This window comes from Saccostrea cucullata, unplaced genomic scaffold, assembly GCF_032062105.1.
Source record: "Saccostrea cucullata isolate Sc308-1 unplaced genomic scaffold, CSIRO_AGI_Scuc_v1 ctg5398, whole genome shotgun sequence".
NCBI classification, from domain to species: domain Eukaryota; kingdom Metazoa; phylum Mollusca; class Bivalvia; order Ostreida; family Ostreidae; genus Saccostrea; species Saccostrea cuccullata.
In genome coordinates this window covers 12,677-39,594 of record NW_026929526.1, presented here as the reverse complement: position 1 = coordinate 39,594, position 26,918 = coordinate 12,677, and the positions used below count along the sequence as shown (strand labels likewise).

The following is a 26,918-nucleotide window of genomic DNA, read 5'->3' as shown; positions in this document are numbered from 1 at the left end:
TTTTAGATATACACTCAATCTTTTATTGAAAACTGTGTTAATTATATTCCTTATTTAATCACTTTTTCCTATATTCCTCCTGGGTCGTTAATTCAAAAGCTGTCGTATGTATGATGAGATGTTTAGTGTTAATTATGTTCCCCAAACGGAGTTTGGGAACATATTGTTTTTACTCTCTTTCTTATTATTAAGGTCTTCCGTCTTCAGCGGAAGACCTTATTGTTTTTCTTCGGTTTCTTTTTCACTTTTATTATTTTTTTTTCTTACCGATTTTGTGCACGCGATTTCTCAAAAACGGCTCAAAAAAATCTTATGAAACTTTCAGGACGTATGGAACATCACTTGAACCTTATGCGTTTTTTTTCCGTTTTGATGACGTCACTTCCGGTCTAGTTATTATGTTCCCCAAACGAAGTTGGGGAACATATTGTTTTTACTCTGTTTCTTATTATGTTCCCCAAACGAAGTTGGGGAACATATTGTTTTTACTCTGTTTCTTATTATTATTTTTCTTCTTCCTGGGTACTTATTTGTCCGCGAATGATCTTGTAAACTGTTCATCTGATGTAGGTAAAACCTTTTAGGGTAAGTAGACATGTTATGTAGATTTGCGGAATCAAGGTCATTTTGCGCGCACGTGCTTGCAAGAGCGCGCACGTGCAACATGTAAAATGACCAATATAATTGATATAGCCATAACTCTTCTATTTTCTGATGAAATGTGTTGAAATTCAGAATATAAGAATAAATTAGTATTATAGACAAGAGGACATGGTCAAATTATCATGAACTCACGCGCATGCACGTGCGCTTCGCTCTGATTGGCTGAAACAAAAATCTCAATATCTTATTCATTTTTAGACGAAATACCTTGAAATTTAAAACATAGTTATGCATTAAGATATCCTACAAAATGATATAAAATAATTTTCCTGAAATCACGCGCATGCACGTGCGCTGCAATCTGATTGGCTTAAACTTTAAATGGCTATAACTCCCTTGGTTTTCAGCCAAACAGGATGGGATTTAAAACATAGATACCCAGCAGGCATTTCAACGTTGATTCAACGTTGAATCAACGTTGCACTTCAACGTTGAATCAACGTTGAATTTTGGTTGCATATGAAAGTTGAGTCAACGTTGAGACATAACGTTGTTTCAACGTCAATTTTCAACGTTGAATAAACGTTGAAAATGGGTTGAATTTTTGGCTGATTTATGGTTGATTTTTGGTTGCAAATGAAAGTTGAGGCAACGTTGAAGCTTCACCGTTGTTTCAACGTCAAATATCAACATTGAACAAAAGTGAACATTGAACATTGGTTGAAATTAGGTTGAGATTTGGTTGAAATTTTTCGGTTGTACAAACGTTGATATTTGGTTGAAATCACGTTGAATTCATTTTACATTTTGCTTCATAAACAAATAGATTTCAAATTCTAATAAAATTTTTTATTCAAGTTGCGTAATATTTAGATAAGTTGTAATCCAGTATTATGATTGTGAGAGAATTTATTTTACATGTTTTTTAAAGACAAACACAAATTCGGATTCAATCACTGAATCTCAAAAATCACTGCTTTACAAAATTTATATTCCTAGTGAAAAGTGGGTCACAGTAATCACATCCAGGTCCTTCAAAGTACGCGTCTGCCTTACACTACTAAGTTCCACAAAGTGGCGGATCCATTGATTTTAATCACGCATATAATTAATTCCCACGAATGAAAGAAATGAACAGGAGAATCCATCCTCCAAAGCAAAAGCCTATTGATAAAAGAAATAAAGATGTTAAAGTTATTTGTACGATAAAATGTACGTAACACGTTATTTCAAACGATAAAAATAAATAAACGTACATGAATGATTTAAAAAATCAGACAAAGGGATATATTCCGGTACTTGGATTTAATTAACATAATTAAAAGAATTATAGTTGACTTCATTTAAAATTTGTATGAGTATGCTTATAAATAATTATTACTAAAGAAAATGTTATAGACATACATATACATAGTGTACACTTACAAAATGTTGCATTCCTTTGTATAAATTTCACGGGCGAAGAATCTGATGCAATCAAGGCTGACCATACAATGAATTCCCTGCACCACTGGTTGATTTAACCTAACGACGAACTACAATTAGTTAAATTGTATAATATATTAGTATACTTGCTTATATTTCATAACCAAATGAATATCAACAAAACACCTATTTACAAAAACCATGCAAGGATATGCATTTCACGCAGATTTCAAATATTATACTTGTAACACAAGAATTAAATGATGAACAGATACTAAAAAAACTTAAATTTCTTAAATTCATGAAAAGGAAATAATACTTACTGAGCAGAAGTTGATATTCCAGCCTTAATCTTTGTGTATAGCTAGCTTGAAAACACATTAAATATGAACAGCAAGGAGACGCGCACTTCTTGTCCATCAGTTGAATTCAAATTTTGACCTAGATAAGCTGCAAACAGCTATACTCTGCCCAGCAAGAAAATTGCATAACAAGGTTATCCTGACACTGAAACTGACCAACTAAGCGAGAGGCACTCCTTATCTGATATCTCGATAGGTTTTTGGGGGAGTGGATCTTAAGTAATGCAACTTGACCGGGGTTAATTGTCAGTGTGAAAATTCTTATGAGTTTATTTGAATTTTTTTTTATATTTCATGAAAAGAAAGATTATAGAATTAATACACACAACAAAAGCACAATCTAATAAAATAAGACTTCTTAGATTCGCTCTGTATACATATAATCTGCGCAAGAGTATACGGCACGGATCCATATGAGTCTAATTTTTAGAACATTAATTCGGAATAACTATTTTTATTAATTCTATAGTAACATGGAATTACAGTGAGATGTTGGATAAAGATGTTATTATTCATTAAAAGTTAATATTTAACATATTTTATAAATATGCCCCCCCCCCAAAAAAAAAATAGCATTCACAATTTATTAAAAAAAAAAAACTTTTTTGAAACATAATTATAATGAAGTGTTAAATGTAGATGCCATGCTTCATATAAACTCATATTAAAATTTTTATAATGGTACTAGCTATTGGCACAACTCTTTTGAGTGAATCACTTTATAATGTATGCGTTTCATTTATTAAGTATAATTATTAAGTACATAATATTTTCTAACATTGCAAACAGCTGTGTGTATATTGCGAAAAATCGCATGGATTAGAAAGTTAAAGACACCTTTATATTTTGAACTTAAACTAAAGTGCTCAATACTCGTTACCCGTTGTTTCGACGTTAAATTTTCCTAACTTTCCTAAAGTTGAAAATATGTTGCATCTTCCACGTTGTTTCAACGTTGAAATCAATAGACAGTCAACTTTGCAATATCAGAAAAAACCCAACGTTGAAAACATGTTGAATCTTCAATGTTGTTTCAACGTTGAATATCGACGAGCATTCAACGTTGAAAATATGTTGCAGCTTCAACGTTGTTTCAACGTTGAAATATCGACGAGCATCCAACGTTGAAAATATGTTGCAGCCTCAACGTTGTTTCAACGTTGAAATATCGACGAACATTCAACGTTTAAAATATGTTGCAGCCTCAACGTTGTTTCAACGTTGAAATATCGACGAACATTCAACGTTGAAAATATGTTGCAGCTTCAACGTTGTTTCAACGTTGAAAAAAGGTCGAGGATTCAACGTTGAAACCTCAACGTTGAAACAACGTTGAAATATAGTTGATCAACGTTGCAACCTATATTCCACCTCCTTTCAACGTTGAAACAACGTTGCGTGCCTGCTGGGTAGTCTTAATAGACCCCTACAAGAGAGTATGGTCATCATGCATATGCATGCACGTGCGTGCACGTGCAATACGTATAATTACAAACGCACTTGATTTAGCGTATTTTCGAATACTTTTTGATTAAATGCCTTGATATTAAGTACATTTAAATGAATTAATAGTGTAGATACAATGATATGGTCATTCCGCATATGCATGCAAGTGTGCGCACGTACAATGCAAAAATTTGCTATATACTTGCTATATTTTAGAAAAAAATGTTGTTTAAGTTTAAGATGCATAGAGTTTAGTTTATTTGATGAAGTTTAGAGGGAATGAGGCACCAAAATGAAGTTGGGGAGCGTTTGGGGAACATCTGTAACGGTTCCCGTTACAATTAGCACTAGTTATGTTCCCCAAACGGAGTTTGGGAACATATTGTTTTTACTCGGTTTCTTATTATTATTATTAAGGTCTTCCGTCTTCAGCGGAAGACCTTCTTGTTATTCTTAGGTTTCTTTTCCACTATTTTTATTAAGGTCTTCCGTCTTCAGCGGAAGACCTTACTGTTATTCTTAGGTTTCTTTTCCACTATTTTTATTAAGGTCTTCCGTCTTCAGCGGAAGACCTTACTGTTATTCTTAGGTTTCTTTTCCACTATTTTTATTATTATTAAGGTCTTCCGTCTTCAGCGGAAGACCTTACTGTTATTCTTAGGTTTCTTTTCCACTATTTAAGGTCTTCCGTTTCAACGGAAGACCTTCTTATTTTTCTGTTGTTTCTTTTCAACTTTTTAAGGTCTTCCGTCTTCAGGGGAAGACCTTTCTGTTATTCTTAGGTTTCTTTTCCACAGTTTTTATTATTTTTTTTCTTACATATTTTGTGCACGCGAGTTCTCGAAAACGCCTTGATCGATTTTCATGAAACTTTCAGGAATGATAAAACATCAAAAAATCTAGATATATATTTTTTTGTTTTGATGACGTCACTTCCGGTTCGGAGATTTCTGCGATTTTGTCATTTTTAGAGGGTCACTTTGTCCGGCAATGTTCTCAAAAACCATTTAAGATAGAAGTGTGAATTTTTTAGGGATGCTAGAGCAAACTTTGGAGAAGTGCCTTTTGTATATCACAACTACCGGAAGTACGAAGCGCCGACGCTCGCTATGGCCCGAAAATAGACCTATCGCGAATTTCAAAATTTTTAACATCTTCTCTACGATAGCTTTTTACCTGGAAATATTTTGTTAAAACATATAGAACAAAAGAAGTGTAGAATTCCAAGATCTTTCAAATGATATCTTGTAAAAAGGGCTGGCCCCTAAAATTAAAGGCCTAGAGGGGCCGAAAGATTTTTCTTTATATCTCAAAACGTGTCGAGAATTTGTAATACATCAAAGAAGCAAAGTTGTCCAAAATGAAAAGCTTAATCTTTTGGCGTCTTCAAAATACGTCCGGCGTCGTCACTTCCGTCAAAACCGGAAGTGGTCGGAAAACGCGTATTTTTGCCGAGCTTGGGAAGTTTTTGGGTAACATGTCTCTGGGAGCATAAAAATTAATTTTCCGTCTGTCGTCGTCACTTCCGGTCAAACCGGAAGTAGCAAAAAATGGCTTATTTTTGCATTAATTAACATAGTTTTAGATGATTCAACCCATTTTTTGGCGTTATTTCTCATTTTTGTTAAAAATGAAAGCTACTTCCGGTCGAACAGGACGGAAGACCTACTCGTTGCTTTGCAACGAGCTTTGCTCTAGTCTTATTATTATTATTCTTACCGATTTTGTGCACGCGATTTCTCGTAAATGCGTCGATGGATTTTCATGATACTTTCAGCATTGATGACAAATGATATGAACTTAAGGCGTTTTTTTTAATTTGATGACGTCACTTCCGGTTCGGAGTTTTTCGCGATTTAGTAAATTTTAGAGGGTCATTTTGTCCGGCAGTTTTCTCAAAAAGCACTCAACGCAGAAGCATGAAATTTTCAGTGCTGATAGAGCAACCTTTGGAGATATGTATTTGGTATATCTCAACCACCGGAAGTACGAAGCGCCGACGCTGGCTATGGTTCGAAAACAGTCCTATCAAGAATTTCAAAAATTTAAACACCTTTTCTACGATAACTTTTTACCTAGAAATATTTTGTAAAAGCATGAAGAACAAAAGAAGTGTAGAATTTAAAGATCTTTCAAATGATATCTCGAAAAAAGGACTGGCCCCTAAAATTAAGGGCCAAAGGAGGCCGAAAGTTTTTCGTTTATATCTCAAAAAGTATTGAGAATTTGTAATACCTCAAAGAAGCAAAGTTGTTCAAAATGTCAAAATTAATCTATTGAAGTCGTAAAAATACGTCCGGCGTCGTCACTTCCGGCCAAACCGGAAGTAGTCGAAAAACGCGTATTTTTGCCATTCTTGACAAGTTTTGGGGTAACATATGTCACTGGAAGCCTAAAACTTAATTTTCCGTCCGCCGTTGTCACTTCCGGTTTAACCGGAAGTAGCAAAAGTTGCTTATTTCTGCATAAATCAATATAGCTTTAGATGATTCAAACCCTTTTTAGGCGTTATTTCTTAGTTTTGGTTAAAAATGAAAGCTACTTCCGGTCAAACAGGACGGAAGACCTACCCGTTGCTTTGCAACGAGCTTTGCTCTAGTTTAATTATTATTAATTTTTTTTTTCTTACCGATTTTGTGCACGCGAGTTCTCGAAAACAGCTTGTTCGATTTTCATGAAACTTTCAGGACTGATAGAGCATGAAAAAAACTAGATATATAATTTTTTGTTTTGATGACGTCACTTCCGGTTTTGAGATTTCCGCGTTTTAGTGATTTTCAGAGGGTCACTTTGTCCGGCAGTTTTCTGAAAAACCACTCAACACAGAAGCATGAAATTTTTAGTGATGCTAGAGCAACCTTTGGAGAAGTGAATTTCGTATATCACAACCACCGGAAGTACGAAGTGCCGACGCTCGCTATGGCCCGAAAATAGTCCTATTAAGACTTTCAAAATTTTTAACACCTTTTCTACGATAACTTTTTACCTAAAAATATTTTGTTAAATCATGTAGAACAAAAAAAGTATAGAATTCCAAGATCTTTCAAATGATACATCGAAAAAAGGGCTGGCCCCTTAAATCAGGGGCTGAGAGGGGCCGAATGTTTTTCCTTTATATCTCATAAAGTATTGAGAATTTGTAATACGTCAAAGAAGCAAAGTTGTTGAAAATGTCAAGCTCTATCTATTGAAGTCGTCAAAATACGTCCGGCGTCGTCACTTCCGGCCAAACCGGAAGTAGTCGAAAAACGCGTTTTTTTGCCGTTCTTGACAAGTTTTTGGGTTACATATGTCTCTGGGAGCATAAAAAATATTTTTCCGTCTGTCGTCGTCACTTCCGGTCAAACCGGAAGTAGCAAAAAAGCTTATTTTGAAGTGTTTTGATGCAAAATTGAAATTATAAAGTCACTGGAGACTACTTAGCTCATTGCTTTCTTTTGTTCCGTCACTTCCGGTCAAAACTGGACGGAAGACCTACTCGTTGCTTTGCAACGAGCTTTGCTCTAGTTATTATTGTTTTTTTTCTTACCGATTTTGTGCACGCGAGTTCTCGAAAACGGCTCGCTCGATTTTCATGAAACTTTCAGGACTGATAGAGCATGTAAAAAACTAGATATATATTTTTTTGTTTTGATGACGTCACTTCCGGTTTTTAGATTTCCGTGTTTTAGTGATTTTCAGAGGGTCACTTTGTCCGGCAGTTTTCTGAAAAACCACTCAACACAGAAGCATGAAATTTTCAGTGATGCTAGAGCAACCTTTGGAGAAGTGAATTTCGTATATCACAACCACCGGAAGTACGAAGTGTCGACGCTCGCTATGGACCGAAAATAGTCCTAGCAAGAATTTCAAAATTTTTAATACCTTTTCTACGATAACTTTTTACCTAGAAATATTTTGTTAAAAGATGTAGAACAAAAGAAGTGTAGAATTGCATGATCTTTCAAATGATATCCAAGAAAAAGGGCTGGCCCTTAAAATAAAGGATCCAGAGGGGCCAAAACGTTTTATCTGATATCTCAAAAAGTGTTGACAATTTGTTATGCATCATACAAGGAAAGTTGTTCAAAATAATAAATAGCAGAGGCAGAGATCATTTAAAGTCGTTAAAATACCGTCACTTCCGGTCAGGCTGGAAGTATTTGTAAATGGCTCGTTTTTTGCACACATAACCGTAAATGTCTATCAATCTCGATATCATCGTCTTCAGAATTAGACGGAAGACTTATTTGTTGCTTTGCAACAAGCTCGTCTAGTTAAGGTCTTCCGACTTCCTTCGGAAGACCTTACTGTTTTTCTTATGTTTCCTATTATTATTATTTTTCCCTTTTCATAGTACACGTGATTTCTCCGAAACTACTGAACCGATTTCAAAGATTTTTTCAGGAATGATGCATTGTTGTAATATCTCCAGACCTTTTTTTTCATTTTTTTGAAAATCACTTCCGGTCGCATTTTTTGTCCGATTTTCTTTTTTTAAGTTGTCATTTTGTCCAAGCATCTTCTTGTAAACCACTCAAGATTGAATCATGATATTTTCAAGGATTATAAAACATCTTATTGAGTTATGCATGACGTCTTTTAATTTCACATCCGTCACTTCCGGTCGACACAGGAAGGGATGTTTAATTTTAAGATTTTTTGAAAAATTTAACGGGATTGATTAAAGGCAAATAGAACATATATTTTTATTCACAATCCTCAACAAAAAGCATCCATCAGAAGTACTTCCGGTAAAAACCGGAAGTAGTCTAAAATTCAAAGTTTTTCCTTTGAATCAAAATAAATCAAATAAAATGATTGAATTTGAGTTTATCAATTTTTTTTTCTGACTTGCTGACTGTGATGTCAGCCGGAAATAATGCCGGAATTGTCAAAAGTCGTCAAATGACGTCACTTCCGGTCAAAACGCGTAATTACTTTTGCACCGAGAATAGTTTGGCAAGAAATATACAACAAAAGTTGTGCCGCGTATTAATTATGAGAGCTTTCATATTCGATTAAGGAAAAGGGGCTGGTCCCTATAATTAGGCCAGGGGTAAATAGATCATAAACGTTTTTTTTTTTCTGAGAGCTAAAAATATAATTTTTTTAATGGTAACAGTTAAACTATGAAAAATTTTATCTGAAATCATTTCGAATTGATGAAAAACCCTGTCATTTGGTATAAAGATAAACAAACTCCAAACTATATTTGTTTTTTATAAAACAAATATGTGGGAAACCTTACATGGACAAGTTGTCTAGTTACTGTAGCCAGCCAAGCCTTTACTGTGCCACTAACGCACAGTTTTAGCAGGGACCTATATACTAACATAGGACAGGTCCCTGGTTTTAGTTGATGCATCAGTAAGATATAGTGTTGATTCGGTGTTTCTCTGTTTTCTTTTTATGCAAGTAATTTAAAATGTGATGTATGTACACAACAAAAGGTGAAATCAAAATGGGTTTTTTTCTGCATTTGTATAGGTGTAAACAACGCGCGGCATTGTGGGAAACGGGAAGGTACTAAAGACTTGATATGCTAAAATCCTGATTTGACCTGATTAAAAATTGTCAGTAATATTCCAAACAAATGAATTCTTGTATAACATAATGCATCATAGTCAAAGGTCTTTAAAATAAGACATTTTAAGTACTCAATATTATCATTTAATTTAAAATAAAAACATCGGGTAATTTCAGGTCTTTAGTACATCCGGGTTTCAGTGTGTCCCATCGAAATCGGCAAATCGGACACATGTTGATCATGTTTAAAAAGTGAAGTTGAGGATTTTCTCACCATACAAGCCGTATGTATGTAACAGGGTTATGGAATCGTAATAACGAAAACACCTGTCAGGGTTCGACACACTGTTTATTAATGGTTGTAGATATAAATATATTCACTATTGCCCTGAAATAAATAATAACAATATTGAGTAAAATCATAAAATCATTAATGCACAATTCAATATTATACACAATGCTGCATAAAGGGAGGTAACTTTTACATTCATTACACATCTTGGATATAATATAATACTCCCTTAGAATTTACACTTTGTGCATATAATTAAAATACTTTACAACAAAATATATATTACTATTAAAGCTATAATATCTTCATAGACATTATGTACCTTTTTCTTATAAACAATAAATCATAAAAACAATAGCATACCATTCTGAGGGAATAGGCAAGCTCCCATATGGTTTATCACACCACTACAGTATATAGCTGGGAGTCCAGATGATAACTATAAATTATCATAAACCTTTTATAATTCTCTGATCTTAAAACACATATGTACATATTATCTGGATCATAAAAATACCTTTAACTTTACTGCTAATAACTAAGTAAAAATCTGACTTCCAAAATCTCTCTTACTGTGCAAAAGTGCTATGGAAATTAATATTGCAAGAATTACAGATTTCACATTTAATGAACTTTATATTAGAAATATGTTAAATATTAGCTTACCAGAATATGAAGAGAGTCTCAGTCAGAATGTCAATTGGTCAAATTCTGTCACAACCAAATCAATGGAACCTCTCTATAAACAATCTGGACAAAGAATGACCAGAAAGACCAAGAACACTTTGGAGGGAATTTGACAAACCAATAAAACACAAAGAACACAAAACTAAAACCCAATAGAAACAAATGACTTGTAGAACTTATGGCCAGGACCTTAATTATAACCCTAAAGGCAAATAACAGGGTAGCACTGTCTGTTACACCTGAATGGCCATACACTTATCTAATAAGCTGAAATAAAAATATATACAAATAGAATACAAAATAATCTGATATTTATTAATTAATTAGAAATTAATTAATAAATCATCACTCTTACATGTAAACATGCACGGACATTTTATCTGCAGCTCAAAGTACTTTATCAATCCTCTGGAGCATTATTCTAAGCAAAATTATCCGATTTATATATTCTTGTGTGAATTGTTTACGAGGAAATTCCGACTGTCACAGTGATAAACAAGGATGAACACTCTTGACTCTGTTTCGGATTCCCCAGTGATAATTGTATCGAATGATTAAAGAGCTGACGGTTACATTTTAATTTATGATTGGCATGGACCATGGGAATGAATTCGAAGGTAAGATTTTTGTTTACCTAAAATTTACATTATATTACTATGGCAGCTTAGAGCATTTATCAGCTGTCGATATTTTTAGAAATACACAGACACAGCGATATATTAACTGTTTTACAGTTCAGACGCTCTCAGTTAGCCTTTTAAAATCCCCACAGCTTTAAATTTTATTTAAATATGTGTGAGCATGTAATTTCAACAAGACTTGCTTTCAACATGTTCAAAACAAAATGTTTTTCAACTAATAATATGTTGACGGGTGTGATGTTAGGGTACGATAAGCATGGTAAGGGCAGATACTTATTCACTTTTAATTAAGATCAGGCTTGTCAAACCGCACTAGACATTTGGTGCATCGATGCATGTTCACATGGACTGAGTTCAATTCAAATTATTTTAATTCGAATTAATTTACTGCGCATTAAATTACTTTGCCTTAGCTCCTTGTGAACACTAACATGACTAAGGTAAGCTAATTCCAATCAAATTTTGAGGCATGTGAAATGGCAAAATTAAGTCAAATGCTACATGTTGATGGTCAGCTTAAAGTACTTGTGCTATTTTTGAGTGAAAAACTAAGGAAAATATAGTGTTAATCACTAAAATGTGAAAACAGACACTGTGACATTATGTCAAATACATCTGTTTATGCCTAAGGTGACATGATTTGTAAATGATGTCATAAAAGCCTAACTGAAGCCTGCATGACTGTCAAAGTAAAATTTTTATTCGATTTGGTTACTTTGCATTATAATTAGCTGTCATGTGAACACAGTTTGATTCGCATTAGTTTGATTTGCATTTAATTTAGTTTACTTCGCAATAATTTACTGCGAATTAAACTCTCCGTCTGAACAGGGCACTAGACTCTAAAGTCACATGACGTCGTAGTGCAAGTTTGGCCTTCAATACCACTTTAAAGCTTGAATGTAGCTCAAAGAAGCAAAGCACTGTGGGTCCAAAGTTACTGCAGAAAAAAAATTTAGTATAATTTATTGACAAAAAAATTGCACACAATATAATATTGCTCAGTTAATTAAATCAATATTTTATTTTGTCATATGTATGTTTCTTAGTTAAATTGCAAAAGAAATTTGTAAAAAAAAAAATGTAATAGTAGAGTTTGCTTTTTTTGTGATAAGGCTGCAGAAATGGTTTGTTTGTTAATTAGTCTATTGAAAATTTTTCAGTCATTTTATGATGCCACCACTAGGGATAGTAAGCTGCAAATATAGACTTGTACTCAGCACTTATTGCCTTTGAGAAGTAAGGGATCCTTTTCGTGCCAACACCCACACCTACTGTGACACAGAATCTCGGTTTATACAGTCTCTTTGGAGTAACCTGTCTCTAGCATTTAGCAGTAAGTATCAGCTTCTTATTGATACTTTGATTGATAATGTTATCATGAGAATCTCACTCATTCACTTATTTAGAGAGGTTAATATATACTGGTGAATAGCTTCAATATGGACCTTTACTTGGAACTCAGGGTCATTATCCTAACATCTACTGTGAGGTTTTTAGGGTCTAATTCACTACAAATGTTGGGAGCATGGTTAGGGAACATAACTGCGTACATGTTTTTGTCTTAGGTTTGATGCAGTGAATTAAAATCAAGCCCAGCTTCATGATTATACATAGCGATTGCCCTACCACTAGGCTACCATAACAGACAATGATGTATTTGGGTTATATAGTAAAAAACGCTTAGGCAAACACTTATAATGAAAAGAAGCTTATCGAAAATTGAATTTTATTCCCAGTCTTTTTAAAATATATATATGGAAAACTAAATGGTGTCCTGATAAGGCAATTTGTTAAAGTGTGTGTTATGAACAATGTGCTAACACAGTGTTCTCAACACTGTTAGGCTAAGGCAACTTAGAACAACATGCAGTTGTGCTGATGCTCAACATGCTGCTATGCTAAGGCCATTCCAAGTTTTTTCTATGTTTAGCGTCCGTGTGCGCCTTGGTTTTTGACACCCCATGTTAGAAAAAACACACAACATCAAGAGTCCTGAAATTGATTAATTTAGGCAAAATTGTTGAATTTGTCAATTTCTCCAAATAATTCTGTACAGTAAGTTATATTTGGTGTATTGTAAGCATTTATTCCCTTGTTTTTGCTTAAGAATAGACATTTCTTCTATTAAAGTAGTTTAGTTAGATCAAATCATTGAAAATCATTTTAATCCTGTGTTTTATGTTTTGGCTTCTGTGTTGTTGTTTTTTTTTGCGAATAGATTGGTAGGTTTTTGAAAGATGGGTGGACGCTAAACAGAGAAAAAACTTGGAATGGCCTAATACAACTTTACACAATCTATTTAATATATGTAAGCTTGACGGCGTAGTGTAAACAGCCTGCTGAAACTTTGTTACAAACGCACTAAGTACATTGTCACCGTGTTGTCATAAGCACACTAGCCCATTCTCATAAGCGTGATAGCAGATTTTTACTTCACGCTAGCATGTAAGTGTCTTAAACAATTAGCATGCTGTCATAAACTTAGTAGCATGGTGTTTTAAATGAGCTAGAGCAGCATTGTTACTTTGCGCTAGCTTATTGTTTCTTATGCGATGCTGTTTTGTCACTTCATTAGTGCATTGTTCCTAATGTGCTGTTAGTAACACCTTTATGAATGGCCTTATCCTGACACATAAAAAATCATAACCAGATACCATCTTTCTGACTGATTAGTCGGTTAACAACTGTTAACCATTACCATTCCTAATAAATTTTGACATGAACAAGTTATGTACATACCCTTTATTTGAAATCATGAAAAACTAATATGTTATTTATTACATCCTCAAATGACTGCCTGTAAACCTAAATTTATAAATGATTATAGAGTAGTTTTACAAATAATACACATGCAGAAATGTGACAGTATACATTTATTGACTGAGTTCGAGGGCAACATGCGTTTTGTCGGACCAAAGAACCAAACTGTCTGCCCGCGGCCGTTAGGCCGAAGGCAGACAGTTTGGTTCGAGAGTCGACAAAACGCATTTTGTCCGAGAACTTAGTCAATAAAATGTTTTGTTATACCTTTCATTTTATTATATATTTTTTGACATACATGTATTTTGTACTATATTCCGTAATGTAACATTAGATCTGTCATTGTTTAAAACCAAAGAATGAAAATGAGATTAAGCTCCGCCCATTCTGTGACGTAAGCAGTCCAACATCTCTCCGAGCAGTCCAGCATCGATTTTTTTATGCCCGCTCGGCAAAACATTAAAAATTTTAGACTTTTTTCTGTATAGATTTGTATAGGAACAATTTTTTAAAGGTATAACAATATCTTATAACTAAGTTTGATGGTTTATCTTATCTGATAAGTTGTACTTCTAAAAAAATCAATTTCTTTTGATAGGTGTGACTGTCATCTGAGTACTGAAATTTGATGCCAAGCATGATCATGATTTGCCAGAAGAGCCTCTTTTGGGAGATGACAAAGAATAAACAGCAGAATGAAATTGAAACAATCAACTGAATCAAGTCTCAGTTTCAGAAGATGATTTTAAATATATCATATTTAAATTTTGATTTGAGAAACAGACATCAATCCAAAAATATGATTATATCAATTGCTTTCAGTTTTTCAAGATAAATAGATTTTGTTGCAAAATCTAATATGTTTAATTTGGAATAAATGTTCTTTTAAATATTTGTCAGATCTTGCATGTTTACATCTGTATTGAGGTCTTCCGCTTCCAAGGGAAGACATGTGGTAAAGATGATAAAGGTCTGTCTTCAGTGGCAATATATAAGATCTGTTATGTGTATTTTTACAGTATAATTGAAGGAACATTGCTATCTTGGCATATTAACAAATGTGCATGATTCAGAACAAAGGACATGTTATTTCAAACACAAGATCAAAGAGATGTCCAGTCACATTTCAAAGTCAACAAAGCACAAAATCTGTTTACAGTTCAGCTCATATGAGCTAAAGCTGTAGTAAAATTTTGAAAATTCACCCATTATCATCTTTATCTTAAATTCTTCAGAATTTCATTTCCTTCTCAGAACAACTGGACAAAGTTAAGTTAAACTTGGCACAGAGCATTCTTTAGTGTAGATTTCTGTGATTTAGTGATTTTCATAGGGTCACATTGACCAGCATTTTTCTCAAAATTGCTTTTAGACAGAAACATAATATTTTCAGTGATGATAGAGCTACATGTGCTGATGTGACACATACCTCTCTCTTTCTCCGGAAGTGCAGCACGTCGGCGCTCGCTATGGCTTGTAAAAAATCCCATCGGGGATTTAGAAAATGTTCACACCTTTTCTGCAATATCTTTTTACATTTGAAAAAAAAATTGAATTTGTAATACGTCAAAGAAGCAAAGTTGTTCAAAATGTCAAGCTTAATCTATTGAATTCGTCAAAATGCGTCTGGTGACATCGCTTCCGGTCAAACTGAAAGTCATCAGAAAGTGCATATTTCATTCGGCAAACCTCGGCTGATTCCGTGAACTACATCAATGAGGTACGAATCGGCCGAGGTGTGCCGAGTGGTGCATATTTTTGTCATTCTTGACAAGGTTTTGGGTAACATATATCACTGAAGGCATTAAACTTAATTTTTGTCAATTCACATCACTTTTGGTCAAACTAGAAGTAGCCAAAAAAGCTTATCTTGAAGGTTTTGACTCAAAATTGAAATTATAAAGTCACTGGAGACAACTTAGCTCATTGCTTTCTTTTTGTTGACGTCACTTCCGGTCAAAACAGGATGGAAGACCTACTCGTTGCTTTGCAACGAGCTTTGCTCTAGTTATTTTTATTATTGTTTTTTTTTCTTACCGATTTTGTGCACGCGATTTCTCGGAAACAACTCGATCGATTTTCATGAAACTTTCAGGACTAATGGAACATCAATCAAACCTGATATATAATTTTTTATTTTTATGACGTCACTTCCGGTTTCGAGATTTCCGCGATTTAGTGATTTTCAGAGGGTCACATTGTCCAGCATTTTTCTCAAAAGTGCTTTTAGATAGAAACGTAAGATTTTCAGCGATGATAGAGCAACATGTGCTGATGTGACACACACCTTTCTTATTCTCTGGAAGTGCAGCAAGTCGGCGCTCGCTATGGCTCAAAAAAAGACCTATCGAGAATTTAGAAATTTTTCACACATTTTTGGCAATATCTTTTTACACGTTAATATTTTGTAAAGACATATAGAACAAAAGTTGTGAAGAATGTCACGATCTTTCGAAAGATATCAACGATAAGGGGCTGGCCCCTATAATAAAGGGCCAAAAGGGGCCGAAAGTTTTTCCTTTGTATCTCAAAAAGTATTGAGAATTTTTAATACGTTAAAGAAGCAAAGTTGTTCAAAATATCAAGCTCTATCTAATGGCATCGTCAAAAAACGTCCGGCGACGTCACTTCCGGTCAACCGGAAGTAGTTCAAAATTGCAAATTTTTGCTGTTCTTGACAGGTTTTTGGATATCATATGTCACTGGAAGCTTAAATCTTAATTTTCCGTCCGTCGTTGTCACTTCCGGTCAAACCGGAAGTTTTCAAAAATGGCTAAATTTTGCAATAATTAACATAGATTTAGAGGATTAAATCATTTTGGGACTTCATTACTCTTTATTTTTTTTTTCTTAAAGAAAGTCACTTCCGGTCAAACAGGACGGAAGACCTACTCGTTGCTTTGCAACGAGCTCGGCTCTAGTTAAGGTCTTCCGTCTTCAGCGGAAGACCTTTTTGTTATTCTTAGGTTTCTTTTCCACTATTTTAATTAAGGTCTTCCGTCTTCAGCGGAAGACCTTACTGTTATTCTTAGGTTTCTTTTCCACTATTTTTATTATTATTCAGGTCTTCCGTCTTCAGCGGAAGACCTTCTTGTTATTCTTAGGTTTCTTTTCCACTATTTTTATTATTATTGTTTTTTTTCTTACCGATTTTGTGCACGCGATTTCTCGGAAACGGCTCGATCGATTTTCATGAAACTTTCAGGACTGATGGAACATTAAGCAAACCTGATATATAATTTTTTGTTTGATGACGTCACTTCCGGTTTTGAGATTTTCGCGATTTAGTGATTTTCAGAGGGTCACTTTGTCCGGCAGTTTTCTCAAAAAGGACTTAACACAGAAGCATGAAATTTTCAGCGATGATAGAGCAACATGTGCTGATGTGACATACACCTATCTTTTTCTCCGGAAGTGCAGCACGTCGGCGCTCGCTATGGCTCGAAAAAAGTCCTATCGAGGATTTAGAAAATTTTGACACCTTTTCTGCAATATCTTTTTACATGTTAACATTTTGTAAAGACATATAGAACAAAAGTTGTAGAGAATGTCACGATCTTTCATAAGATATCACCGATAAAGGGCTGGCCCCTATAAAAAAAAGGGCCAAAAGGGGCCGAAAGTTTTACCTTTATATCTCAAAAAGTATTGGGAATTTGTAATACGTCAAAGAAGCAAAGTTGTTCAAAATATAAAGCTTTATCTAATGGGGTCGTCAAAATACGTCCGGCGTCGTCACTTCCGGCCAACCGGAAGTAGTCGGAAAACGCATATTTTTGCCGTTCTTGACAAGTTTTTGGATAAATTATGTCTCTGGGAGCATAAAAATTGATTTTCCGTCCGTCGTCGTCACTTCCGGTCAAACCGGAAGTAGCTAAAAATTGCTTATTTTGACGGTTTTGATGCAAAATTGAAATTATATTGTCATTGGAGACGACTTAGCATATTGCTTTCTTTTGTTCATGTCACTTCCGGCACTTCTGGTCAAAACCGGACGGAAGACCTACTCGTTGCTTTGCAACGAGCTTTGCTCTAGTTATTATTATTATTATTGTTTTTTTTCTTACCGATTTTGTGCACGCGAGTTCTCGAAAACGGCTCGCTCGATTTTTATGAAACTTTCAGGACTGATAGAGCATGAAAAAATCTAGATATATATTTTTTTATTTTGATGACGTCACTTCCGGTTTTGAGATTTCTGCGTTTTAGTGATTTTCTGAGGGTCACTTTGTCCGGCAGTTTTCTGAAAAACCACTCAACACAAAAGCATGAAATTTTCAGTGATGCTAGAGCAACCTTTGGAAAAGTGAATTTCGTATACCACAACCACCGGAAGTACGAAGTGCCGACGCTCGCTATGGTCCGAAAATAGTCCTATCAGGAATTTCAAAATTTTTAACACCTTTTCTAAGATAACTTTTTACCTAGAAATACTTTGTTAAAACATGTAGAACAAAAAAAGTATAGAATTCCAAGATCTTTCAAATGATACCTCGAAAAATTGGCTGGCCCCTTAAATTAGGGGCCGAGAGGGGCCGAATGTTTTTCCTTTATATCTCAAAAAGTATTTAGAATTTGTAATACGTCAAAGAAGCAAAGTTGTTCAAAATGTCAAGCTTAATCTATTGAAGTCGTCAAAATACGTCCGTCGTCGTCACTTCCGGCCAAACCGGAAGTGGTCGGAAAACACGTTTTTTCGCTGTTCTTGACAAGTTTTTGGGTTACATATGTCTCTGGGAGCATATAAAAAAAATTTTCCGTCCGTCGTCGTCACTTCCGGTCAAACCGGAAGTAGCAGAAAATGGCTTATTTTAAAGGTTTTGATGCTAAATTGAAATTATAAAGTCACTGGAGATTACTTAGCTCATTGCTTTCTTTTGTTCCGTCACTTCCGGCACTTCCGGTCAAAACCGGACGGAAGACCTACTCGTTGCTTTGCAACGAGCTTTGCTCTAGTTATTTTTATTATTGTTTTTTTTTTCTTACCGATTTTGTGCACGCGATTTCTCGAAAACGGCTGGATAGATTTTCATGAAACTTTCAGGACTGATGGAACATTAATCAAACCTGATATATAATTTTTTATTTTTATGACGTCACTTCCGGTTTCGAGATTTCCGCGATTTATTGATTTTCAGAGGGTCACATTGTCCAGCATTTTTCTCAAAAGTCCTTTTAGATAGAAATGTAAGATTTTCAGCGATGATAGAGCAAAATGTGCTGATGTGACATACGCCTTTCTTATTCTCTGGAAGTGCAGTACGTCGGCGCTCGCTATGGCTCGAAAAAAGGGCTATCGGGAATTAAGAAAATTTTCACACATTTTTGGCAATATCTTTTTACACGTTAATATTTTGTAAAGACATATAGAACAAAAGTTGTGAAGAATGTCACGATCTTTCGAAATATATCAACAATAAGGGGCTGGCCCCTATAATAAAGGGCCAAAAGGGGCCGAAAGTTTTTTCATTATATCTAAAAAAGTATTGAGAATTTATAATACTTCAAAGAAGCAAAGTTGTTCAAAAAATCAAGCTCTATCTAATGGCGTCGTCAAAATACGTCCGGCGACGTCACTTCTGGTAAAACCGGAAGTAGTCAAAAATTGCATATTTTTGCTGTTCTTGACAGGTTTTTGGATATCATATGTGACTGGAAGCTTAAATCTTAATTTTCCGTCTGTCGACGTAACTTCCGGTCAAACCGGAAGTTGCCAAAAATGGCTTAATTTTGCAATAATTAACATAGATTTGGAGGATAAAACCATTTTGGGACTTCATTACTCTTTATTTTTTTAAATTGAAAGTTACTTCTGGTCAAACAGGACGGAAGACCTACTCGTTGCTTTGCAACGAGCTCGGCTCTAGTTATTATTATTATTAAGGTCTTCCGTCTTCACGGAAGACCTTATAGTTATTGCTCTGTTTCTTATTATTATTATTATTATTATTATTATTATTATTATTATTATTATTATTATTCTGACACGATTTCTCGACAACTACCGGATAGAATTACATGAAATTTTCAGGAAAGATGTGTTGTAAGATACTCCTGAAAGTTCCAAGACAGTTTTTGGAAATTCCTCTCTGGTGCCAAGTTTTGGACCATTTTCCTGATTTTAAAACGACATTTTGTCCACGATTAAACTCAAAAACGGTAAAGATATCAATGTGAAACTTTCAGAGTTTATAGATGATGATCAATACTTTCCAGGAGGCAACTTTTCGTTCGTCGTCAGTACTTCCTGTCGCTACCGGAAGCCAATTTAAAAAGTCCAAATTTTCAACTTTCTTTGTTTTTCAATATTTTTCGTTTATTTTTGGAATATTAATAGAGACACTTCTATTGATGCTTACTATATATACTCACCGTCAATAGAAACGCAACACCCTAATTTTAGGGGTGAAAATTATATACGGGATATAACTATGTACCAAAAAAGTTAGGACATCTTTTACTTTGCCAAATCAGTTATTTAACGGTTGAATGATTTTCGTTTCATTACTGGATGTTGATTTTTAGCCCCCTGAACAGAAATCAAAAATTAGCCTTTTTAATGAAATTATTGACAATATTTGGGTTTTCAAGGTTTTGTACCTGTTAATTATAAATCTTGTCCTAAAAGTCCGGAAAAAATATCCTTCTTTCACTTCCGGATGTGATGCCTGTATTTCCTCAAAGTAACCGAAAGCACGCATTTTCAATGCTTATGTTGGAAATTTTCAAAATAAAGAAAAGGGAGAGCTACAGATGCAAATATACACTACATAACGACTTTTCGGGCTCATGTGTTTCAAAATCATGAATGACAGTTCCTTGACCGGAAGTCCAAGGGTTACTACACTACGCCAAGTTAGAGAAAACTCGACTTCAGTATCTGAAAAACAGGCAATTAAAAAAGGACAAGAATATTTATTTCGCTCAGATTAAGACATTGGTAAACTTAATGCATGGTAGAATTCTGGCTGCTTATGTTGTACATGGCGGACTAGCACGTTTTAATTGAATGGTCGGAAGGGGGGATGTTTTAAAAGTTATGTTTTACTTTCTAAGGTCTAAAGATTACATTTAAAGTTTAAATAAAGTATCAGTGTTTTGTAAATTTACTTTTTACATTTATGTATTCATTCTTAATCTTATCTTTAAACCTTATAAAGTAACACATAACTCTAAAACATCCCCCCTTCCGACCATTCAATTAAAACGTGCTAGTCCGCCAGGTACAACATAAGTAGCCAGAATTCTACCACGTATTAAGTTTATCAATGTTTTAATCTGAGCGAAATAAATATTCTTGTCCTTTTTTCAATGCCTGTTTTTCAGATACTGAGGTCGAATTTTCTCTAACTTGGCGTAGTGTAGTAACCCTTGGACTTCCGGTCAAGGAACTGTCATTCATGCTTCTGAAACACATGAGCCCGAAAAGTCGTTATATAGTGTATATTTGCATCTGTAGCTCTCCCTTTACTTTATTTTGAAAATTTCCAACATAAGCAATGAAAATGCGTGCTTTCAGTTACTTTGAGGAAATATAGGCATCACATCCGGAAGAGAAAGAAGGATATTTTTTCCGGACTTTTAGTACAAGATTTATAATTAACAGGTACATAACCTTGAAAACCCAAAATATCGTCGATAATTTTATTAAAAATGCTAATTTTTGGTTTCTGTTCAGGGAGGTAAAAATCAACTTCCGGTAATGGAATGAAAATCATTCAACCGTTAAATAACTGATTTGGCAAAGTAAAAGATGTCCTAACTTTTCTGGTACATAGTTATATCCCGTATATAATTTTCACCCCTAAAATTAGGGTGTTGCGTTTCTATTGACGGTGAGTATAAGTTGTTTTAATATTGGTTAATCTGAACTTTAGATATTAATATTTGAAAATCTGAAGCGGGCCCAAGATGGCGGCTGTCTCTGTCAACTCCGACATTTCGCGAGTAGGGGCTTATGGAGGCAGCTGAGCGTTTGATTAAACCTTTCTGACATAAGGATACATGAAATGCAAAAAACTACTTGGACTCTCACGTAGTAGTACGTTGCAGTTCAGTGTCAATCTTAATTAAAAAACTTAATTTCCGTCTCACTGTTTTAGTGTTACTGGGCTAGATACGATATGTAATGTGTACAATGTGTTAAATATACTTTCGTAACGCCGAAATAAAATAAAGGTGATAAGAATGTTTTATTTAATTAATTTTATTGAAGCTATTGCACCTCTTTAATAGATCAGTACAAGGAAAAGGTACGAATATTTACGCGTGGCGTTTGACACAAAATTATGAATAGTGGTCCGCCTTTTATGATTCTTAGACAGGTGTACTGTTGCAAAAGTATACACAAGTATATTTAAAGCAGTATTCCCAATAGCTAAATGGTTCGCGCGTTGGGGAGAAAAGAGAAAAGAAAAAAAGGCGCATTCACGTTGGCGACCTGGATTCAATCCTTCTTGTGATCAAAATTTTGAATCACTTTTCAGCTCGATTTTACAATTTTTTTTTCCTGAATCGGACGGAAGACCTCTCGTTGCTCGCAACGAGATCCTATCTAGTTATGGTCCCCAAACGGAGTTTGGGAACATATTGTTTTTACTCTGTTTCTTATTATTATGTTCCCCAAACGGAGTTTGGGAACATATTGTTTTTACTCTGTTTCTTATTATCATTATTATTATTATTAAGGTCTTCCGTTTTCACGGAAGACCTTCTAGTGATTCTACTGTTTCTTATTATTATCATTCTTATTTTTTTCCCCAAAATTTTGTGCACGCGATTTCTCGAAAACTATTGAGTGGTTTTCAATGAAACTTTCAGGAATTATGCATCATTATATGAAGTTGTGGCATGACAAGTTAAATTTGGAATACTCACCTTTGGTTCCAAGTTATTGACACTTTTCTGATTTTAAAATGCAATTTTGTCCCCCCTTTTTTTTGAAAATAGTTTAAGATATTAACTGGAGACTTGTTAGAGATGAAAGATGATGACTTTTAGATATGACGAATCACCTTTTCATGTGTCGTCGGTACTTCCAGTTGCTGCCGGAAGCGAAATTAAAAAGTCCGTATTTTCTAACTTTTTTGTTTTTCAATATTTTTCATTTATTTTTGGAATGGTAATAGAGACCCTTCTTAGAATGCTTACTGTATGATTTGTTTGAATATTGATAAATCCAAACTCTAGATATTAACAATTAAAAATCTGAAGCGAGACCAAAATGGCGGCTGTCTCTGTCAACTCCGACATTTCGCAATAGGGGTTTATGGAGGCAGCCGAACGTTTGCTTGAAGGAAAGTTACATAGGGACAAATAAAATGTAAAGGAATACTTGGATTTTCACGTCATAGTTACGTCGCAATTCTGTGTCAAACTACATTCTTCTTAAACTTCTTCTATAATTGGTTTTGGCTGGTTCTCAAAATAGAAAAAGTGTTACTTGCTTACATACTATATGGAATTCTTAAAATGTGTTAAATATACTTTCTAATCGTCGAATTTTAGGCTACATGAACGGTGTTTTATTTCATTGAAGCTTTCACACGTATTAAATAGAACATTTCAAAGAAAAGGCGCCAAGATTAACTCGTGGCGTTTGCGCGAAATTATGAATAGTGACTAGCCTTTTATGATTCTAAAACAAAAGCACTGTTATGCAGAGGTATATACAAGAAGATTTAGAGCAGAGGTCCCAATAGCGTAATATTTAGCGCGTTCCATTTTCATGCTGGCGACTTGGATTCAATCCCCCTTAAGTCTAATATTTTTTTTTTACTTTTCACCTCGATTTTACGTTTTTTTAACAGAATCGGACGGAAGACCTCTCGTTGCTCGCAACGAGCTCGTATCTAGTTTTTTTTTCTTATTTCTTCTCCGGTACTTTTTTTGTCCGCGAGTGTTCTCAGAAACTGTTCACCCAACTGAGCTAAAACCTTTTTAGGGTTAATAGGTGTGTAGTGTAGGTGTGCGGAACGAAGGTCATTTTGCGCGCATACGCCTGCACGTGCGTGCGCGTGAAATGAGTGAATTGACTGATATACTTTATATAGCTATAACTTTTACATTTTTTGATGAAATGATTTGAAACTCATTATATAAAGATATATTAATACTGTAGATAATGTGACACTGTCAAATTAGCATGAACTCACGCGCATGCACGTGCGCTTCACTCTGATTGGCTGAAACAAAAATCTCAATATCTTTTCTGTTTTTTGACAAAATGCTATGAAATTTAAAACATATGCATACTTCAGGATGTACTACAATATGACATATAACAATTGTCATGTGAACACGCGCATGCACGTGCGCTGCAATCTGATTGGCTAAAACTTTAAATGGCTATAACTCCCTTGTTTTTCAACCAAACAGAATGGGATTTGGAACATAGATAGATATAATGGACTTCTACAAGAAGGTATCGTCACCATGCACATTCATACGCGTGCGTGTACGTGCGCTGCAATCTGATTGGCTGAAACTTTAAATAGCTATAACTCCCTTGGTTTTCAACCAAACAGGATGAGATTTGGAACATAGATAGATATAATGGACTTCTACAAGAAGGTATGATCACCATGCACATCCATACACGTGCATGAACGTACACTGCAATCTGATTGGCTGAAACTTTAATCAGCTATAACTCCCTTGGTTTTCAACCAAATCGAGTGGGATTTAGAACATAGATAGATGTAATGGACTTCCACAAGTAGGTATGTCACCATGCTCATGTATGCACGTGCGTGCACGTGGAATGAGTAAAATCAAAAATACACCTGAATGAGCGTATTTTTTAATACTTTTGGATTAAATATTTTAATATTTAGTATATTAAAGTATATAGATTGTGTAGATAAGATGATATGGTCATTACGCACACGCATTCACATGCGCACGCGTGCAATGCTAAAATATGAATGAACTTGGTACCCTTCTGGGTAAACGTTAAAGTCTCAAATGCATAAAGTTTGTCTTATTTAATGAAGCTTACAGGGAATATGGCACCAAAAGGGAGATGGGGAGCGTTTGGGGAACATCTGTAACGGTCCCCGTTACAATTAGCACTAGTTATTATTTTTTTTTTTCTTATTTGTTCTCCGGTACTTTTTTGTCCGCGAGTGTTCTCAGAAACTGTTCACCCAACTGAGCTAAAACCTTTTTAGGGTTAATAGGTGTGTAGTGTAGGTGTGCGGAACGAAGGTCATTTTGCGCGCATACGCCTGCACGTGCGTGCGCGTGAAATGAGTGAATTGACTGATATACTTAATATAGCTATAACTTTTACATTTTTTGATGAAATGCTTTGAAACTCATTACATAAGGATATATTAGTGGTGTAAATAATATGACATGGTCAAATTAGCATGAACTCACGCGCATGCACGTGCGCCTTGCTCTGATTGGCTGAAACAAAAATCTCAATATCTCTTTTTTTTTTGACGAAATGCTTTGAAATTTTTAACATTGTCATGAATTAGGATATCCTACAATATAGTATGGAAAAAATTTCATGAAATCACGCGCATGCACGTGCGCTGCAATCTGATTGGCTGAAACTTTAAATGGCTATATCTCCTTTATTTTTTGACGAAATGCTTTGAAATTTAAAACATAGCATGCATTAGGATATCCTGCGATATGATATACAAAAATTTTCAAGAAATCACGCGCATGCACGTGTGCTGCAATCTGATTGGCTGAAACTTTAAATGGCCATATCTTATTTGATTTTTGACGAAATGCTTTGAAATTTAAAACATAGTTATGCATTAGGATATTCTACAATATGATTTAGGAAAAAATTCTTGAAATCACGTGGATGCACGTGTGCTGCAATCTGATTGGCTGAAACTTGAAATGGCTATAATTCCCTTGGTTTTCAACCAAACAGGATGGGATTTAGAACATAGATAGATATAACGGCCTCCTACAAGAAGGTATGGTCTTCATGCACGTGCACGCACATGCGTGCATTTGGAACGAGTGAAATTGAAAATACACTTGAATGAGTGTTTTTTAATTCTTTTGGACTAAATGCTTTCACATAAAGTATATTTTAATATATAGAAAGTGTAGACAAGATAAAATGATCATTATGCACTTGCATTCACATGGACACGCGTGTAATGTTAAAATTTGAATATAATTGGTATCCTTTTGGGAAAACGTTGTTAAAGTCAAAAATGCAGAGATGATGTCTTATTTAATAAGGCTTACAGGGAATATGGCACCAAAAGGGAGTTGGGGAGCGTTTGGGGAACATCTGTAACGGTTCCCGTTACAATTAGCACTAGTTAAGTCTTCCGTTCACAACGGAAGACTTATAGTGATTGTATTGTTTCTTTTTAAGTCTTCCGTTCACAACGGAAGACTTATAGTGTTTGTATTGTTTCTTTTTATTATTATTATTATTATTATTATTCCTCCCAAATTTTGTGAGCGCGATTACTCAGAGATGGCTGGATAGATTTTCACAATTTTTCTCATGTAAGTAGGTTGATATATGAAGTTTATATAAAATTCCGTTTTTTGAAAAATTCACTTCCGGTCCGAAGTTATGGCCGATTTTCGAATTTTAAAATGGACTTTTGTCCGGCAGTTTTCTCGGAAACGGTTTGAGTTAAAGATATGAAATTTACAGGAGTTTTAGATCATGATATTCTATTTGTTTTGAAGTTGTTTTCGTGTGGATCCAGTACTTCCTGTCCGAACCGGAAGTGAATTTGTTTTTGGTCAATTTTTGATTTTTTTGTTTTTAGATATTTTTTAAAGATATTCTTGAGTAAAACAGGCATTTTTCTACAAATACTAAATATATAATTTGTTTTTAAATCAGATTCCGCATTTTGTATATTTTCGGTACCGAAATTTTCTCTATTTACGTAGTATGTATAAGTTGGGCAAAGAAAGATAACTCTGACCTGTGAATGAGAATAGAACTTTCGAGATAAAGGCGAAAATAGTATTGATGACGTTAGAGACATGTATATGCTCTCCAGATCAACATATTTACACATTCGATATTCTCTCTTTTGCATGTTACTTTAATCATTATATGCATATTAATTTAAATTTGGCTGTGTAGTGTTAGTCTGTTTATTGAAAGTTTTTGATTTACAAATTTATATCTAAAAAAAATATCCGTTCTGTGTCAACTAAGCACTTTGAAGAAAATAATATTTT

The 26,918-nt window shown here is 34.5% G+C and overlaps 2 long non-coding RNA genes across 2 annotated transcripts; one reads left to right on the top strand and one right to left on the bottom strand.

Annotated features, from left to right (window-relative positions):
- Positions 1-1,345: 1,345 nt before the first annotated feature.
- On the bottom strand, positions 1,346-2,560 carry LOC134281111 (uncharacterized). Its single transcript, XR_009995017.1, has 3 exons — positions 2,352-2,560; positions 2,029-2,138; positions 1,346-1,767 (listed from the first exon to the last, which is right to left on the bottom strand). It is a non-coding gene; the product is annotated as an uncharacterized LOC134281111 (long non-coding RNA).
- An 8,124-nt stretch (positions 2,561-10,684) lies between these two features.
- Positions 10,685-14,621, top strand: LOC134281110 (uncharacterized). Its single transcript, XR_009995016.1, has 3 exons — positions 10,685-10,940; positions 12,128-12,300; positions 14,326-14,621. It is a non-coding gene; the product is annotated as an uncharacterized LOC134281110 (long non-coding RNA).
- Positions 14,622-26,918: the final 12,297 nt, after the last annotated feature.